Below are 8,965 nucleotides of genomic sequence, written 5' to 3'. Positions count from 1 at the left end.
ACAGGAGAATGAAAAGATCCATCCTGGTCTCAAAGACTTATAATCTAATTAGATCAGAGGCAGAGGAGATAAAAAGACAGAGACACTCAAAAGGTTAACGAAGCAGCTTTGAAGCAGATGTGAAATAACATCTCAAACAACCTGGGAGTTGGAATTAGCACATCTCAGTGTGTGTTCATCAGCAAAAACTGCTACAAAGTGCTGCAGAAAATGAAAAGAAAGGAATCAAGATTTTATTTCCCTATTATCCAAAGAGCCTGAAGGCAGATAGAAGTGATGGTCAGAACATGGGTTAAATGAGTCACAGTGTGGAGGAAGCCACCAACTTCCATGTAACCCACTCCCTTCCCTCAATTGTCGTCTTTTCCAAACATGGGAACCCTGCCATGGGGTACACCCTCAGCTGAGATCCGCGGGATGGGACCCAGAAAGGGGTACAACCATGATTCTTTGTTGTAAAGTCAGTGCACAGAACACGGTCACCTGAGCCACAAAAGCCTTCGGATACCATTCATTTCAGCTCAGTTTTGCCCATGCTGTCTTTTGTCCCTGCTGAGGCTTGCATTCTAGGAACACAAATGACTCACATGAGATCTCCTTGAAGCAAATTCGTCCTTTCAGCGCCCACTTCCAGCAGTAGCCTGAACATCCTGACAGTTTTACTTCTCTCGAAGTTAGAGGGGGAAGTCACATTCTAAGAACATGAAGATCGAGGAAGTGAAGCAAGCTCAAATTGCCTCCAGGCCCCACAGCAGGATCCGAGTGGTGGAGAGCTCCATTAACTTCAACTGGCAAAAGTAGTGGCAGCCCCAGAGAGCCTTAACCTTCATGTGAACTGAAACTTTATTTAAAATTTGATGGTTTTACTTACATTTTGATCTATGTGTTACAGTAAAAATATCCATGTTTTCTCAGTCTACAAAAGGTCCTCATAGGCAGTCTCTTTTATTTTATTTTATATTTATTTATTTATTCGAGACAGAGTGTCTCTCTGTTTCCCAGGCTGGAGTGCAGTGGCCCCATCTCCACTCACTGCACCCTCTGCCTCCCAGGTTCAAGTGATTCTCGTGCCTCAGCCTCCTGAATAGCTGGGATTACAGGCACGTGCAACTACACCTGGCTAAATTTTGTATTTTCAGTAGAGACAGAGTTTCACCCTGTTGCCCAGGTTGGTCTTGAACTCTTGGCCTCAGGTAATCTGCCCGCCTTGGTCTCCCAAAGTGCTGGGATTACAGACGTGAGCCACTGCACCCGACCAGTCTCATTTATTTTCAACAACCTGGATGTCTCTTCATCTATGGACACTGGGGTTCACTTGACCATGTACTTTGGGGTTTTTCACACTGAGGATCATAATTTTTTTTCAGGCCTTCTTTCCTCAGTGATTTCTCTGCATTTTGCTACCTCTCCTTAGCTTTTCTCTGAGTCTTCACCAGATCTGTTAAGTTGTAGATATGTACAGGACTACATGAAGTTTTAAAAGATTTTTTGAACAAGCAAGGAAAACACTTTTATCACTTTTATTAGAAATCTATATCAATCATCTCATATACCATGGAGTCACTACATCAGAGTGGTTAAGAACATGGACTTTGGGGTCACACAAAAGTCCACATCCTGATTTTGTTTCTTACTAGCTGTGTTTCTAAGAAAATTTTTAACCTCTTCAAGCCATGATTTTTTCTCCTATAAAATGAGCTTAATAATAGAATTACTATATCTGTCTGCCGAGAAGATCAGATGATACAGACATAACACAGTCAGCACAGCGCATGGTGCATTGTGTGTGTTCCACAAATATTAGCCATTAGTAATAAGAGTGTACGTATTGAGGAATCAAAGAAAAGAATGGATCCTTCCCTCAAGGGGAAAATGTATTACTTGCCTCCATTAAGGTGGAGAAAAAGACAATTCTGCAAATAATCATAAAATATGAAGAGTATGTACTGCAAATCTGTTTTGCTTTGTTTGCCTGCAAATTATCCAACTTCTGTTCTGAGGACCTTTCCCTTCCTTGTCCCCCAGGGTCATTGTGCTATGGGCTGTAAGTCTAGTCATCCCTACACTGCCCCACCAAGAGTGGCTGATGGCCTTAAGCCGAGAGAACGCAGCTCTCTCTTCCTGGAGGTTCAGTCTTGGGTGGACTACTGTAAGATGGAAGTGGGAGAGCAGAATCATCTCAGTGGAGTGCCAGAGGAAGTCTGGGTTCCTGCTCCAATATATCAGGACTCTGTTGGATCCTGTCCTTCCTGATATCTAGGAGTTGAGCTTTTCTTTCAATTCTGTGAACTCCCCAGCATCCTTAGCTAGAATTCAGTTCTACTACTTGCATTCAAAGAGCCCTAAAAGATACAAAATGGAATTAAACCCAAAATAGAGGAGTTAAGTGCTGTGTTCAGAAGGCAGATGACATTGGTCTAGTGTGACAAAGGGTGGCTTCGTGGAGAAAGTAGCGTATACAACATACGTCCATCCATACGGGTCAGCAACTCTCTCTCCATTTCCGCTTCTGTTCTTGCTGGCAAAGAACTCTTTCTGCTCCCCTCGCTGTGAGATGGTTTCTCACCCACTCATGACTTCTCCTGACTCATAGCTTCTGCTCGACACATCTTCTTTCTGTATCTCTTCACTCTATTGTACCCGAATGTCTGTGGATTCTCTCAAATCTTGTATTTAAATTTTCTGTGAGAGAGTATCTGATTAGTCAGTCGACTGCCATCCAATATAGAACACCTGTTAGGCAAAGTTCTTTTGCCGGGTTACCTTAGAGGTCATTGCCCAGACTGTATATGTCTAGCCGGATGCTTTGGCCAGGACAGTGGGATCCTGTGGCAGAGAGCATGGCAACCCCTGTATATGGGACTGTGAGGAGAGGGCTGTGGACATGGTAGGCATAAATTGTGCTTTGTCTAGGGCAGGATCCTGGATAAGTCACTTAGATTCACTGTATAGACAATAAAAAGCCACTGAAGGTTTTAAACAAAAACTACTAGAATATTGTTTAGACAGATAAATTAGTAACTGTGTGGAAAAGGATGACCATCATAGGAGGCAGGGAGGACAGAATGCAGGCTATTGCAATGGTCTGGTTAAGAGGTTATCAGGTCCTGACCCAGGGCTTAGGCAGTGGAAATAAAAATAAGAAACTGATGAGGAAGGCATTTAGCAGAATGGGGCAACCTGCTGGGTGGAGGAGGGGAGAAACAGGAATCTGTCAAAAACAACTCCGAAGTTTTGGATTTGTGTGGCAAAACCAAAAATAGTACCAGGAAATTCAAACTGACTTTTAGGAGGACAGGAAAGGTCTTTTGGATAGAGTCATAATTCAAGATGAAAAAGGCCTAATAATGATCGGAATTAGTGATTTTAAAATTTATATGTTTAATTTTAATGTAGGCATCTTTCTGCACGTGAAATTTTAAATGGAAGTCCAGTATGTGTAGCAAAATAAAAGGAAAACGATTCTTGTTGGGGTAAGATTGGGTGGGAGGGTCCCAGGTACTTCCTACTCAGGCCTCCTCTCATTACTTCCCCAACCCCAACACACACCTAAGGGGGCCTCTTAGACGATACATGGAAAGTGGTTTAAAAACCAGCACTCCATCTTTTCACAGAAGAGAAAACGGTTGTCTGAGGAAGCAAAATGAATTGCCCAACGGTACACAGCTGGTCAACAACAGATCTAGGACTGAAACCCAGGTTTTCCTAATGCAGAATTCGGCAATGGGATGTCTAATGGGGGCTAGGTGCTAAGGCTACAATGTGACTGAGACTCAGTCTCATAGAACCTGCATTTAAACAAACAGGTATCAGATCCACAGTGAGAGAGTGATAAACCCTATGGATGAAGTAGAACAGAGTGCCCTGAAAGAGGGTAGCCGCCCCAAGGCTGCCTAAGAGTAAGGAGCCAGTGGTGTGGAGAACCAGGGGAGGTGGGCCCCAAAGGGGAAGAGCAATTGCAAAGACCCTGGGGCAGGAATGAGTTTGATAGGTGGGAAGAACAGAAAAGCACTAATGTGGTCAAAGAATGGGAAGAAATCAGGAGATAAGCAACAAGAGGTGAATGACATTGGTGATGCAAACTGGGACCAATTAGGCACTGTCTTGCTTTTCGAAGTTCAGTGTCACCACCAAGACCTTCAAATGGAGAGTTGCAACAGCCACTCAAAATTCAGATCAAGATTGGGCTAGAGATATAGCCTGAAGAGGCGGTGTCTTCTCAGGAAAGAGCCATTGGAAATGCCAGAAGTTCATTAAGCAGGAAAAGGCAGGATGACAAGGACAAAGAAAAGGCCTGAAGAGAGAAACTTAGAGAAGATTTATGGGAGAGCAGAAGAAAAAAAACTCAGAACTAAGAGAACTAAGTGAAATACCAATCAAGCGTGACCTTACAGAAGCCATGGATGCCAGGACCTTTAAAAAGTGAGCAGATGTCAGCGGCGTCAAAAGCGTACACCCCTAACCATTCCCTGATGTGCAAAAATAGCAAAGACATGAGAATAAAGACTCTTATGCTTGACAATTAAGGAAACACAGCTATTCAGAAAACCTTTGAAAGCACAGTCTCAGTAGGATAGTAGAACTTTGGGTTGAAGCTACGTAACAAGGATTGGATGAATTAATTACGTGTCAGAAGTAGACTCAGTGCAGTTCATAAACTATGAACCGAGCATGGACGTATGCTATAGCAGCATTTGACATTTGGGCAGAGAGATAGGAAAAGATCATCAACAATAAGAGACAATTAGTGCCTCCACCCTCAAGTAACGTATTATCTAGAAGAGACAGGGAGAGGAAAGCTGAGGACAGTGTGAGAGTCTGTCAGAATCAAATGCATTCACTACTCATGCCCCCAGAAGTTTACTGTTTAATGTGGCAATGATGAACCTGTTCAGGTTACCATTTCGATTGCGGCTTTGACTCATTTAGAAACATTGGCACCATCATTGTGTTGTGGAAGTTTTGTGTTATGTGGAGCCTCATAGTTCCATATCAGGGTCAGGCTTCAATACAATTTGGTTCAGAATGTTCTATGTAAAAGGCAGAGCTGTAGGCACAAGATGTGATCCCACAATGCTTCTTCAAGCTAATGCGAGATACAAATGCTGGAAGAAAAGTAAAAGCAATGTGCTTTGTAGAAGAGGAAGATAAGAGAATTCTATCTGAATTAATGGAGAAGTGGCATTTCAATTGCACTTATAAGGTTGGCTAGGCCTTTACTAAGCACTCTTTTCCAGTCAGTAAAATTGATAGAGCACAACTTTATAATCGGTAACACAATAGAGGGGTCCCCACCTATCTTGCTCATTCAACTCGGCTTAAGGACAACCTAGGGGATATTCAAATGTTTGCCCACTGAAATAGGAGCAGTGTCTTAGAGTCTAGACTAGGGGTCTATAAGCCTCATCATCCTCTCTCTCTCAATCCTCTGGATTGTATTACATTTACTGGAACTAGAGCTTGATGGTAAAACAGATTTTCCAAAATGGTGAATAAATTAAGTATGTTACCACATGAAAGGCAAGGAAGGCTGTGAGTAATAATGTCTAGATTATTAATTAAACATGTGCTTGCTTTAAACCTCTTCTCTGTAATAAGATTTATTACAGTATAATTGGGTTTCCTTTCCCACAAGTTAATGATTTTAAAACCACAAATGAACTACAAGATTCAGCTTGTTCCAGGGCTGTATTTTCCCTGTCTAGTTTGTACTGGCTTCGACATCATGTAATGACAGAAGTCTCTTTCTAAATTTATTGGTACAACACCTTAGAGATCCTAATTCCAAAGCCAAAAGGTTTTGAAGAAATGGATTTTATAGAACTACCAAAAACTAAAAGAAGGGACAAAATATTTATTAGTCTAGAAAATCTGAAAGATGCTTTTCTATATAATAAATAAGCTCTAAATATGCTGTAGGAACTTGCTGTGCCTCTATTCCTTCCTGTTAGTGTTTGTTACTGGATGATTCCTTTGGTTTAAATGTGAGGAGGTGTAAGTGAATTCATTCAGAGATGATTTAAATAATAACTTCCAGTGATGCAAGCCAAAATCCCCATTGCTTAGCACTTAGCCTTTGGAGATCTTAGAAAATAGTAGGAATGTAAGGAGGAAGGAAGGAAGGAAGGAAGGAAGGAAGGAAGGAAGGAAGGAAGGAAGGAAGGAAGGGAGGGAGGGAAGGAGGAAGAGGGAGCCGGGATCTAGAAATAACCAACAATACTTCATGTTAATACATACTTTATAATTTACATATTTCAAAGATGCTATTTTATATGATCCTTAGAGCAACCCTGTGAAGTAGGCAAGGCAAGTATTTCTATCTTCATTTTAATGCACAAGAATGCAAAACACAGAGGCGCTTGAAAGTGCTAGAGCTCAAATTCAAACCTTGATATTTTATTTTTTTGGCATTATTGTGCTGCATTATCACATTTGGCTGCTGTGCTGCTGTGGCCAAAACACCAAAAGAAATTCTGGGTATCTCCAAAGAGGGAATTTAAATGTGTATCTTTGGGTCTGCAGAGGCTGTGGGACCACCTCTAGTCTTGGGCTGTCGATCTTCCAGTCACTGTGCTCTAGGACTCATGTGCTCTTATTGTGGTCCGTGCTGCAGGAAAATAGGACTAGGTGGATGTAATAGCTCCCCTGATGAGCACACACATACACACACACTCCAGACAGCATATTCCACTTCGGCACTGTTTAATGTGTGCCCATTTGGGGTGGGAGGCACGTCTCCCAAGTGCCCTTTGGACAAAGCAGTTTGTAGCCAGGTGAATAGCTGCAGAGTATGCAGTCTTTTCTTTCTCTTATTCCAATCCAAGACCCCTTATTTCCTCCCATTTCTCTTCCCTTTCTCCTTGCACACTGTAATCAGCTCCTGTCGTCTAAACCCTCCTCTAAGCCAGTGACCAGCATTTCATACACAGGGGTGTTTCTGAGTCAGTATAAAGCCGTGAACCTGGGAAGCTTTGTAGCCAACATGACTCTCATCAAAGCAGAGAACCTGCTGGATTCATTCAAGGTTCTACAGCCGGCCCTGGCCTGCGGGTGATCATCACAGTCACCTCATCACCATAGCTCCGGTACAGGAACCATCACAATGGGGACTGCCAGCCTGAGAGGGCATGCTGAAGTCACTATCCTTTGTCACAGGTAAACGATGAAACTACTCAGTGCCACACAGATCAAATGAGTCTGTCTTTACTTTTCTTAACAGAGTGTTTGTCTAGGGATTGCAGCAGAACTATACTACCTCAGAGAGGAGCTACATGGGGAGTCACTGGAATACTGGAAGTTTTTGCACTTTCGTTGAGAGTAAGAAGGGAGACCCCATTAATTTCAGGGACCTGTTATTCCCCAAACTACTCTACTCTTGGTCACCAAGTATGTTCCCAGTGGTCAGCAACCATGAGAATGTACCTACTTTGCCATGGGAATGTTGTTTACCCCTAGATTGTAGAATTATATAGACCAAATAATCTGATATCTTGCAACTCTAACCTGCCAGTCAATTTATATGATGAACTAAATATGTCCTGCTACTTTTAATTTTTTTTTTCTTTTTGAGTGTCTTTTGTATGCTATTCTGACACTTTTTACTTAAACTTCTCACATGAGTGGCTTGGCTCCATTTTGAAACTAAACCTAATTTTAGTTCCTCCCTGAAAAATATACCAACAACCTCAGTAATCAGAATTGATTTGCTGTATACACAGTATTACTATCCCTAGTGAATTAGGAAGCAATGAACAAAAACTCAGCGTTAAATTTTATTTTAAGAAATTTGGACGACAGTCATATTAATGGTAGCTTGCCCACCTCCTGAGAGCTCCAACTATGGGAATTAGCCTCAAGAGGATATACAGAGAGTCTTTTCAAACTTGACTCAATTCTGATGATTGTGATTTCATATTCAGTAACATGCATCCAGCTGGTATAAAACGATGCTTCTACAGGGTGTGTTTTTACCCCCAGGTCCAAAGTCTTAATCCTTCTTCACTAAGTAAAGAATCATCAATGATTATACAACTGAAGGGAACACCTTAAACTATCTTCTTCCTTTTCTCAAGGAGGAGGAATTGGGAGTTGATCGCATCAACCGTCAGTTACTACTGGAGTTGGCAGAGAGAGATTAACATATCCTCCAGGTAGCGTGAGACACGTTCCGGTGATCTAAGGGTGTGGCCATGTCGATGTGCTGTCTGTGGAATGACTACATCCACTCCATGTGGTTTTAAAACAATGGGTTAAGGCTCAAGAGGATTTGGTGTTTTCAGCAACTCTATGAATCCTCAGAGTTGATTCAGTTACTGATGTAGAAATAAAGTCAGGCATATGTTTGGAAAAAATGACTATCTTGTACTTCATCTGACTGGGTCATATGGCATGGCCAAGTTGTGTAAGTAAGGGAATAAATAGGTTCAGGGAAGTGTTGGATGTCAGCACTTTTTGTCCATGCCCACTTGAGCATCCAGCAAGATTTTAGTCTCAGATGTTTTATATCCCAAGTACAGTGCTTCCATCATCCCATCTGGTCTTCACATTTCCCTGAGAGAAATTCCTGATGACTGGCTAATATTCTTTGTATTTTAGAAACCACTGGGCCATTCTCCCTTGGCTTTGTATATGCTCAGGAAATATAGACAAATTTTAAAACTAGCCTAACTAAGATATCTAGTAAAAGAAAAACTGTTTCCTCGAACAAAGCTTAAACTTTATTCTGTGGACCAATAATAATGCATCTTTTCTTGGGCATTTGTTCCTATTTCCTAAGCCACCACATTCCCATGCCAATAATCACCATTAGTGTGGATAGTTCAGTAGTTGGCTAAATGGTCGAATGGTCTTCACAAAAGGCAGAAGGGTCTTCTGATTCCACCACCCATCAAGGAAAGACCCTCTGTTTGTCCAGAACCAAACGAAGGCAGGCAAGACTTATTAGTTGCAAATAAAAAAACCATGA

This window comes from Papio anubis, chromosome 12, assembly GCF_008728515.1.
Source record: "Papio anubis isolate 15944 chromosome 12, Panubis1.0, whole genome shotgun sequence".
NCBI classification, from domain to species: domain Eukaryota; kingdom Metazoa; phylum Chordata; class Mammalia; order Primates; family Cercopithecidae; genus Papio; species Papio anubis.
Note: the sequence above shows the minus strand (reverse complement) of the source record.